At 44.6% G+C, this 9,879-nt stretch overlaps 1 long non-coding RNA gene across 2 annotated transcripts; it reads left to right on the top strand.

Moving 5' to 3' along the window:
• The first annotated feature begins 1,800 nt into the window (after positions 1-1,800).
• On the top strand, positions 1,801-9,365 carry LOC135278423 (uncharacterized). 2 transcript variants are annotated; one of them, XR_010345937.1, is made up of 4 exons: positions 1,801-2,053; positions 2,593-2,882; positions 5,114-7,307; positions 7,732-9,365. It is a non-coding gene; the product is annotated as an uncharacterized LOC135278423 (long non-coding RNA). The 2 variants fall into 2 exon arrangements; XR_010345936.1 differs by having other exon boundaries at positions 5,114-9,365.
• Positions 9,366-9,879: the final 514 nt, after the last annotated feature.

Consider the following 9,879-nt stretch of genomic DNA (forward strand, 5'->3'; position numbering starts at 1 on the left):
ACAGCCCCACATCGCCCCATGCCCTTCCCAAACCTCCACTTTGCTCCCCAATTGACTGACTTTGGTGAAGAGATGGAGCTAACAGCAGTATTTCTGCTTCCAACACGGTGCTGGGGAGGTCGGGATTGGGGAGCTGTAAGTGATGCTGCCCTCCAGGCAGCCAGGATTGGAGCTAAATATATCCCCTGCCCTTCCCAGCTGGGGAGTGAGAGCTGCTGCCTGGCCTCACAGGAGCCTGGGGCTTGGCTGTGCTGCCTGAAGCTAGCAGAGAAAATATATATCACAGATGTTAGTAATTAATCCCATGTAAGAGCTAAATCTCAAGTTACCCAGCTTGTTCCCCTCACCATCACTTTGCAGGTTTTCTGGGTAAAATGCCATGGTCCATCTAACAGGACTTGCAGCCTCAAGTAAAAACCTGAGTTTTAACTACATCGAAACAGTCCCTTTCTAGGTTACTTCTGCTTTTAACTTGTATGGCTCTCAGTCCTTGTTTGTTTCACAAATTCAGGGCTGTGTTCGTGTATGTTTTTTTCATGTCTTCACATTTCACATGGCCTTAGCAAGGCACAGAGGACAGAAGGTCTGCAGCACCAGACTTGATGCTGCTCTTCCTGTCTGTTTGGGCACCCTCATCAGGTGCTACTGGGCAGCATCTCTGGGGCATTTCAAGGGCTGATGAACAGCTTTGGGTTGTGCCAGCATCTCCTGGAGCCCTCCCAGCTTGCCCTGAGCACGGGGAGGGCCAGGACAGGGCGTGCCCTCAGTGCCCTGCAGAGCTCTGCTGAGCAGGGGGGTTCCTGGGGTGCACAAGCAGGGTTTACCAGAAGGCCTAGGGCTGGGAGCTTGGTTTTCATTTCTCAGTCAGTGTCTGATAAATCAGTGTGCCTGAAGAAGTGTTTATGGTCTCAACAGAAAAGTTTACACTTGGAAGGTGCTGTGGTGCATGCTCAGGCAGCAGCAGAGATGACCCCTGACCAAATCCCCGTGTTTGGGAGGAAGTTCAGGCTGTTATGTTGATACCTTTTTTTATCTTTTTAATGAAACCTCCTTCCTGCCATTTCAGAGGAGAGGAGGCTTTGACGTCATGTGCTGATGAGTCACTGCTGTTAACAGGCCAGCAAGCAGGGATTGAGAGTGCTGTCTGCAGCAGCTGCTCTGTTAATCATTCACAAAAAGCCCAGAGAAAGCTCAAGGGGAATGCTTGTGAATAATTAAATTTCTGTTTTCATTATGAAGACGCAGTTGATTTACCTGGATCTGCTAGAATCCAGGTATTGGGAAGTGAGGGAAGAAGACAATGATCTCACTGATTTGATACCACTGTAAATAGCTTTTGGATAGTCATTGGTGTCAGTAAAGCATAGGCATGACTTAACAATTTCATGTAAAGCTTCTGTAATACAGTTCTGACCATCATCTACATCTCACTTGCCACAACCACTTCAACCATATTTATGTTTTCTAGAAGAGAGTTGCTGGGGAAGCAAATGCCCTTGATAGGGCAAGACATGGATTTTACTGGAAGGTTGGATTTCTCTATGTATCTCATAGCCTGAAGCTGTGTCTTCTCAAAGAAAGCAGAGTTGTGTTGTCATGTTATTACAAATCCTCCATACTTTCTCAGTGATTTCTCATGGACAGCTCCTCACAGCACAACCAACAAACTCCAGCTCCCTCCTCAACCAGCTAACCCACTCTTTTGTAGCACTCATCCTCACTGGACACAGCTGTGGCTATTAAGGGCAGGCCTGTTCCTAATCTTTGGTAATTAGTACAGCTGCAGCTCCTCACGGGTGAGATTGCCTTCTGCACTGTCTCTATTCTCTTACATTAAATCCCCTGACAGAGTTGTCCAGGCTTGTTCACTGATAGTTCTAGGTTTGTTCACTGACAGTTCTTCTGTTCATAAACATATTCTGGGGGTGACTGGATCATTTAGAGCTGCTGCTAAATTGGGATCATGACAAGAGAAGTTGCACTCGTTGTGATGAGCTTTAAACTTTAGCTGCCAACATGCCATGATCAAAGAATTCATTAGATCCTGTTTTGGGTGAGTAGGACTTTTATTTCAGACAATGTCAAAACTGGATTAATTCCTAAATACTGAATTATTCTCTGCTGAACTTTTCCTCTCTAGTTTTAAATGTCTTGGACAAGAGCTGCTGCCTTTTACCAGAGGTGGAATAAGATGGGCAGTTCTATTCCCAAAGCAATCCCAAACCTTAGGTGGCCAGTTGAAGCTGCCTTATCACAGAAGGATGATGCTTGGTCTTGACAAAATACCACGCTTAGCTTTGCCTACACAGGTGGTGTGCTGGGACTGTGGGGAGTGTAGGAGTGCTTACAAACCCTGACTTTAATTATCTATACAATGTGATGAGGAAGTTGTTGCTCTGCCTGTCAGACAAATAACAAGAGAGACAAAAACACAACAAAACCATTTGAGTCTGATGAACCTTTCTATCTTGGGGCATTGTTTTCATGGACCTCTGAAAGCCCAGGGATATGTAGGCAGAACCTAATTAACTACAGCTCTTGAAAGAGAAACTTTGAAATGATTTGTTGAAAACTATGTTTTTCATCTTTCAGCACTGTGGCCAATTTACTGTGGGTTTGCTTTCTGGAATTGATCCGTGCAAAGTTTAACTGATCCTATCAGCTCCTCCATACCCACATTAGCCCCAACTTCTACAGCTTCCTGTCAACTTCCTAAAAGGTGCTTATTCAATGGGCTGAGTTATTCTTGATAGATAAAAAAATCCTGGCAGATGAAACCAGACACCATCCCTGTGGAAGAGAGCTGTCCTGGAACTGCAAGAGCTGATGATTTGCCATTTCTGTAATGAGATGATTTCCAGAGCCCACTTCTCAGTCTACAGGTACAATGGCCAGTCTGGACCCTTTCAGAAGAGCTGGCCTTGCTCCTTGAGCAGGGCCAGGCCTCCTGCTGGGGTGGGTATTTAGATATTTGGGGGTAACAGCAAAGGCCCAGTAGAGATGATACATGAAATCTTACAGAGGGGAGCAGGGGGCTTCATTGGAATGGTGAAATCTGGGATGGGATGCCAGCACCAGGCTGACTGCCCTGGGTGGGGAAACCAGAGCCAGAAGGATGGGGAGAGCAGTTCTAGTTATGAGGGTTGTAGCTTCCCAGATCGCTGCCGTGCTCTGGCGAGCGTTGTCGAACCCCCATGGAAGGTGTGATCAGAAGGAAATGAGGTTTGCATTGATTGTGGCACTGGTAGAGCTCAATTTACAGATGTCAGCAGTGAGAGGTTCTGTACATACCCTGTCACAAGAAACTGGAGACCATGAACCAAGTGACTGTGTGCCCCACAGAATAAAAACCCTGAGAAAAAAGGGGTCTGAGGATGGGTGATTTGTAACTTTGGTCCTGTGGCACATCCCTTCTGGAACTTTTCATGTTTGCCTTCTGAGCCTTTGAGATTCCTATGTTCAAATTCCTATTAATTTCAGGCCCTGGAGAGACTTACATATTGAAAAATGTGATTCTAATAAGTAAATGACATTATAAGTATACCTGGCTTTGCTAATAACTCCTGTTATTGTGAGATTTGGATTCTTCAGCATCACAAGATGCTGAGCCTAGATAGATATCCCACTGCATCTTGTGGGATAGAGCCCAGTTGGGATATCAGAGCTTAGGGTGGTTATTTGTACAGAAGGGGAAAAGGTGTCAGCAAAGCAGAGTGTTGCTTGCAGATAGAGCATACATGCAATAATAATGAAGGTCTCACACCAGAGCTGCCAGAAAAAATTGAGGAATATTGAAAATAGGGAAAATCAAACAGGAATTTATTAAGTGTGGAAATAAAACAAAAGGAGGAAACCAGTTAAAATCTAAACTGAAGACCATTTCTGAGAATTTATATTTTTCGTCTCAAATGTTGGTTCTACAGAAGATGCTTTTTTTTAGTTGTTCATTAAAAAGGGTTCTCCTGAAGAGCTACTGTTCCCTGGGAAATCAGATGTGTTGTGTAGTCAAATATCATATTAAAAATAGAGAAGGATTTCTGGAAAGATGTGGATGCAAGTAAGCAAAAGATTCTGAAGAGGTTGTTAAAAGCCACCCAGCGAAAATGGCCATGTGTGGTGTATTACAACACTGAGAAGCCATCAGCAACAAGAAATCCTCTGGGACACCAAAGCCTGGGTCTGCCTTGTAAGCCTGGGCAGCTGGGAGCCTCTGAGCTCCCTCCCTGCAGTCCTTGCCTTGTGGATGAGGATGGCTGATGGCCTTTGCTCTGACATTTCTATTACTGGAAGCATTCTCTGTGGGAAGGGCTGGAAGGTTTAAAAACAAGTTTGAAATTTTTCCCTATTCTCCAGACACATTTTTTTCTCTTAATTGCAAAGCAAGTGTAGGCTTTTGGGGTTTTTTTTTAATGACTGATTCAGACAGCCATTTAATCTTCTGCTCTCTGTACTCAGCAAAAATGTGAATTTGTCTGGAAAAATAATAATTGGAGAAAGATTAACACAAAGGACCAAAAAAACCCTGGGATTAAAGGATGGGTTTGGGAATCTTTCCCCAGTCCAAATCAACAGTACCTAGAAATTGCCCAGCAGGTTTTGGCAAAAATCAGTGTCTTTGGCATAAATCAGTGTCAAGCCAAGCCCCGTGGCATTGCAGGGTGGGTGTTCCTCCCTCAGGCCCTCTCATCTGAGCACAGCCCTGGCTGCTCCTGCCTTGGTGCTCATTAGTGTTGTGCAGGAAAAGGCACAACTCTTTGCTGGTCAAATTATCAGATTTCTTTGCTCACTTCTGGCCTCTCAGTTTGTGCTTGGGAGAGCTGATCAAGGCTGCTGGACCTGCCTCACTCACACAGCAGAGCATTAGGGAGCTCTTGTCATGCCAGAGCTGGTTTCATTAGGTGTGTCGTCATTAATTATTGACAGAGCACTCAGAGATGGGATTGGGATAGTTCTGCTCTTTGTTTCTTTTATAATAAAAAGAAGAGCTTCAAAAGTTAAATTTTAAGAGTTTAAAACTTTACAGAGGTGCCTATTCTCCCGTGCCTGAGGGGATGTGTTTCTTTCCTTCTAAGGTCAGGAATGAGTTTCTCTTTCATCTTCCATCCTTGATCAGGCACTGTGGGATTTCCAGAGGGCTCTGTCCCGGGGAAGCCAGCATATCAGATGACTCCAGGGCATCAGCCAGGAGCTGTTCTCATGGGTACCAAAGGCAGATGAGTGGCTCAGGCTCTGGGGCAGGGATTGACTGCTCCCTGCTTCCCAGGAGACACGAGCAGAACGCTCAGGATCCATCCTGCCTTCAGCCCCTGCCCATGAAGATGGAAATGCCTCTTGCACCCCTGCTCTAGCAGCCTGATCTTGCCCGTCACATCCTTCTGGACTTTGTGGCAGGATTCTGAGTGTCCCTGTGAAGCTGCTCTGAATTTTGAGCGCGTGGCACCTTGTCTCCTCAGAGAGACAAAGACATGCCCTTCTTTTAGATCCAGCCTGCTGGAAAACAAGGTCAACCTGATTGTTTTGGAACAGATGGCTTCCTTCCATGTAGTGGCATTTCCCTGGCTAAATGGAGCCTGACTAGACATAAATATCAAATGGAGCTATATGTGGAGCTATAAGTATAGCATTGAATTGTAGGGTTACGAGAATTTAGAGCTGCTGAAGAAATTATTATTTTTTCCCAAAAAATTGGTCAGCACTTATTATAACTAACTAGTTTTCTTTATCTTCAATAGTCATCCTTTAAAACAAGTTAAAATAAGAGGTGACAGGTTAGCCCAGTACCCCCTGGGGAAGGTTTTCAGTGAAAGATGCCTGGGAGCAACTGCACGAGAAGAGTTTGATATATTCTGAACCATGTGCCCCAGTGGAGTGAGGGTTTGTTGAGTTCTGTGGAGATGTGAGCCAAACCAGACCTGATCTGGATACTAAAACAGGAGATTGATGGGAAAGCATGGGTTATGAGGCTGGAAAAAGTACAGGTGAATTAATGGCACGCAGAAAGACTACCTTACTGTTTCCAAGTAAATGCATGCTGCTGTCAGTTTTGTTTGTTGTTTTTTTTCAAAATATAGGGAATAATTGTGCCCCAGATTCTTGTCTGACTGTATTGCAGCATGCCTGTGGGGGGGTAGGGGGAGTGCATGCCTTATTCATGCATTCGAGCATTACCTGAGATTTCCTGTTTTTCAGGGTGTCTGTATGTATTTCCTGGGCCTATAAAAGTAATTTAGATAATGTTAATCAATTGTTTCTAATACTGTTGTGCAGGAGGGAGCCTTCAGAGGCCCATTCCAGCTCTCATTTCATATTGCTGAAAAAGCAGGCAGCCCCAGCAGTGAAGGTCCCTGCTGCAGGGTGTTTTACTCCTGTGAGAGTGGCCTTGGTGGCGTGGGGAGCTCTGCCTTTCCAAGAGGGGCATTCAGAGCTCTCTTCTCCAGCTTTATCTCATTGGCTTTTTCAGAAAAAGCAGCAGAAATCTAATGTAATCTCGTTGGAGTTCAGAGGCCCTGGCTCAGTAAGGGGAAATGCTGCTTTATGACTCATTTCCACTTGTCTGCACTGAGTCACTGTCCATCCCTGCTGCTGGAATACCTGGAAGAGTCTGACTGCATTCCTGGGCACTTGGAGTCTACCTGACTTCAGTGAACTGGAGGGAGTTCACCCAAAGACAGGGGAGCTGAAACACCACGAACTACAGGAATTTAGCAAGTGTGTTTGAAAGCCTGGCTCAAAACTGTGCAGGTTTGCTTTGGCTGGTAGGTCCTGGCTGAGCAAGGACTGAAACACAGCCACGAGGACTTCAAAGGGGCTCACATCTGAGCTAGAGCTGCATTTCTCTTTCACAGCTTGGGCAAGTTTCAAGGGCAGAAACAAACTCCAATGAGGATTTGAGATATCATCAGCCTTGCAAGTCAAGCACCAAGCTCAAGTGTACAGTGAAGGAAGGACTTGACTGAGTGCCCAGCCCTATTTGTGTGCCTTTGAGCTCCTGTCTGAGCAGGGGGGAACCTCAGGAACTAATTTACTGAGGAAACCATCAGGAACACCTCCACCCCACCTCAGCTTTCCTCTTCCCGGGTTTCCTTCTGGCTCTTTGAGCTCTTTTTTTCATCTGCTGGTTCTGCTTCCAGACATGCTGCCAGCTCCCCACACTTTTGTCTTTCCAATCAGGTTTCCCAGTGCCTGGGGTGACTGCATCCCACAAGTCTCCCTGGTCCAGCTGCAAGTCCAGGAGCTGCTGTGGTCTCAGACATGAGCCTGTTCAGCCTCTCCTCACATAATCCATCCACACACGGCAAGAGATCAAGGTATTTTAAAAGCAAACCCAGCTCATTACAAAATAGAGAATTATCTGAAACAAGCATTTGTGTATATTTAAAGGATTTTTTTGTCTTTCTTCACGCAAAGGTTTTTTGTTCTGCATCAATATTGAAGTTATCCTGTTTTAAGAAATTTAGATGAAAACTAATTTAAGACACTATACCCCAGCTTTCTTAGAAAAATGCTCGTTTTTTAAAACGTCCTTATAAAATGTAGGTAACAAATACCACGCATCAGCATTGAGACTGAAATAAAGCTAAATGCATCATTTATTTCTCAGTCAAGTTAGGCTAGCCAGCACCACAAATTCATAGGTTTTCATTCTTTTTCTTGTGATTTGGCTGCCTAAGGCACTAATTATGTAGCAAGGCAATATAGTGTAACATTCCTTCACACAGACCTTGTCTTTAGTTTCAGTATTTCCAAAGGAGATCCCCCAGCCTGCTTGAAGCAACCTTCCAGAAGGCAAAGTCACTGTTCAGAGACCTGCTCTGCAGAGACACCTTTTCTGCCCCCAAGTAAAAGTGTTCCTGCTCATGAGAGCTGTTGACCCTCTCCAGATACTTCCATCTATCAACCCAGGTGTTAGTCCAGAGCAGCTCTGGGGTTTTTTGCTTTGCTAAGACCTGGTGATGAGTGGAGTGACCAAAGGAGGGTGAGAGCACCTGCAGAGCTGCTGGCTGCCTTCCCAGCCCTGTGGTTGTGTCTGGCTCCTGCACAGATCCCGTGGCAGCAGCTGAGAGCTTCCTTGCCCCGGTGAGGATACATCCCCTGGAACAAACACAGAGCACAATATTACTGTAAGCAGGTCTTACTGTATTGTATAAGGCAGCGGGGAAATTAGCAGGAAACAAAGCAAAACCTGGCTCCATTAAATCTGATTAGTAGTTTTTGCTAGTGAATGCTGTCAGCACAGAGATTTTGTGTTGTTTCACAGAGGTTGGCTGATAGTGAGTGACTGAGGCTGAGCAAGGAGTGCTTGATTTATATGTGCTGTGCCCAAAACAATCTTGATTTTCATGTGTGGATTTAAATGTTCCCCAAGTCTGTGCAGAAGCGAGTCCCTGAAAATTAACTTTCAAAGGCTGGAAATGTATTTCCCAGGTCCCTGGTTTTTTGGCCTTGCTCATTATAGGAGGCATCCTTCCCTCTGATTAAGTCTTTATGAGCTATGTGTTGCCAGATGAACACAAATAAATAAGACTGATTCATGAGTTACCAGCCCTCAGTAATTCTTGATGATTGATGCACTCTTGGTGTGGTTTGGGTTGCACCTCCAGTGCAGCTGCTTGACACTGTCTGTACCTACCTTGTGCCTCTCTTTTCCCTCTGGGAGGGAGAACAGACCATTCCTGAAGCCTGAACCTGGCTTCTGAATTTCTGCAGTCTTTCAAGTTTGCTTTTGTTTGTTATATTTGACATGTCTCTTGAAGTGGCTTATTAGTGGCATATGAATATTGAGGAATATGAGGGCTTCTTTCTTCTTAGTTCTACAGCTGCATTTTAGTTAGACCTCTTTTCCATCACTTAACTCATATTAAAAAACAGTATGCTTTGGAACAGAAAATTAAATGCTATAAATCAATCTGAAAACTAATAGCTACCAGAAGCTAAATTTAAGTCTGTGAGCAGCCCAGGGGTTTGCTATTTGGGCAGGCAAGTTTTCAGCCAGCTCTCTGGATAAGATGCAGAGAGGTTGCATCATTGCAAGGCTCTGGCTGGCAAAACATGCCACAGGAGCAGAACACTGTTGCTTAGCGACTCATGAAGGATAATTAACCCTTTCCCAGAACTCCCCATATTCCTATGGAAGCCCTCCTGAGCCATCATTCTGGACAATAATTGAATATGAAGAAACTACTCTAATATCTTTAGCTATTAGATGTATTGATGTATTAATCATTAATGTTTAATGAAGGACTGTCTTAATCTTACCATTAGTTACTGAAGGAGATCACTAAATCAAAAGCCATCTGTCCATGGTATGACGTGTAATTATTGCAAAGGAGGGCTCATATAATTACAGTAAAGGTGGAGTAAAAAGTGATTAAAACTATTTTGGGACTGATGGTGGTCATTGCCACTGCTGCTATTTCTTCCTATGAACTCAGGTACTTCTAAAATTTCAGCTGAATTTAAAGCCTGAGCCCATGCATTGACATTACTCTTGCATGGGAGACCTTGAAGCAGAGTTTGGTACCAGCAGCAGTTAGGGAAGTTCCTCACCTCTCATCCATTTCCAGTGCAACAGAGACAGTATAAAGGCCATTTCAATCTGAAAGCAGTCTTTTTAATTAAAAATATAGTTAATCTTTGATGTTGATGAAAAAATTCTGTTGTCTTGTTTGAATGGTGTCTGAAATTCAGCATGAGCTGATAAGCAGGAATGTGTGGGTGTGGTGGGCAGGCTGGGTTTTGCCTGGTGTCACCTTCTGCAGATCCTACAGAGCAGAAATCTTCCACAGAGTGTCACTAATGTGTTCCAGGACTTGGGCTGATTTTTTCAAAACGTGATCACTTTGGGTGGTGCTCACCTTATGCAGGTTGAGCTCTCTTAAT

Source organism: Passer domesticus, chromosome 11, assembly GCF_036417665.1.
Source record: "Passer domesticus isolate bPasDom1 chromosome 11, bPasDom1.hap1, whole genome shotgun sequence".
Lineage (NCBI taxonomy): Eukaryota > Metazoa > Chordata > Aves > Passeriformes > Passeridae > Passer > Passer domesticus.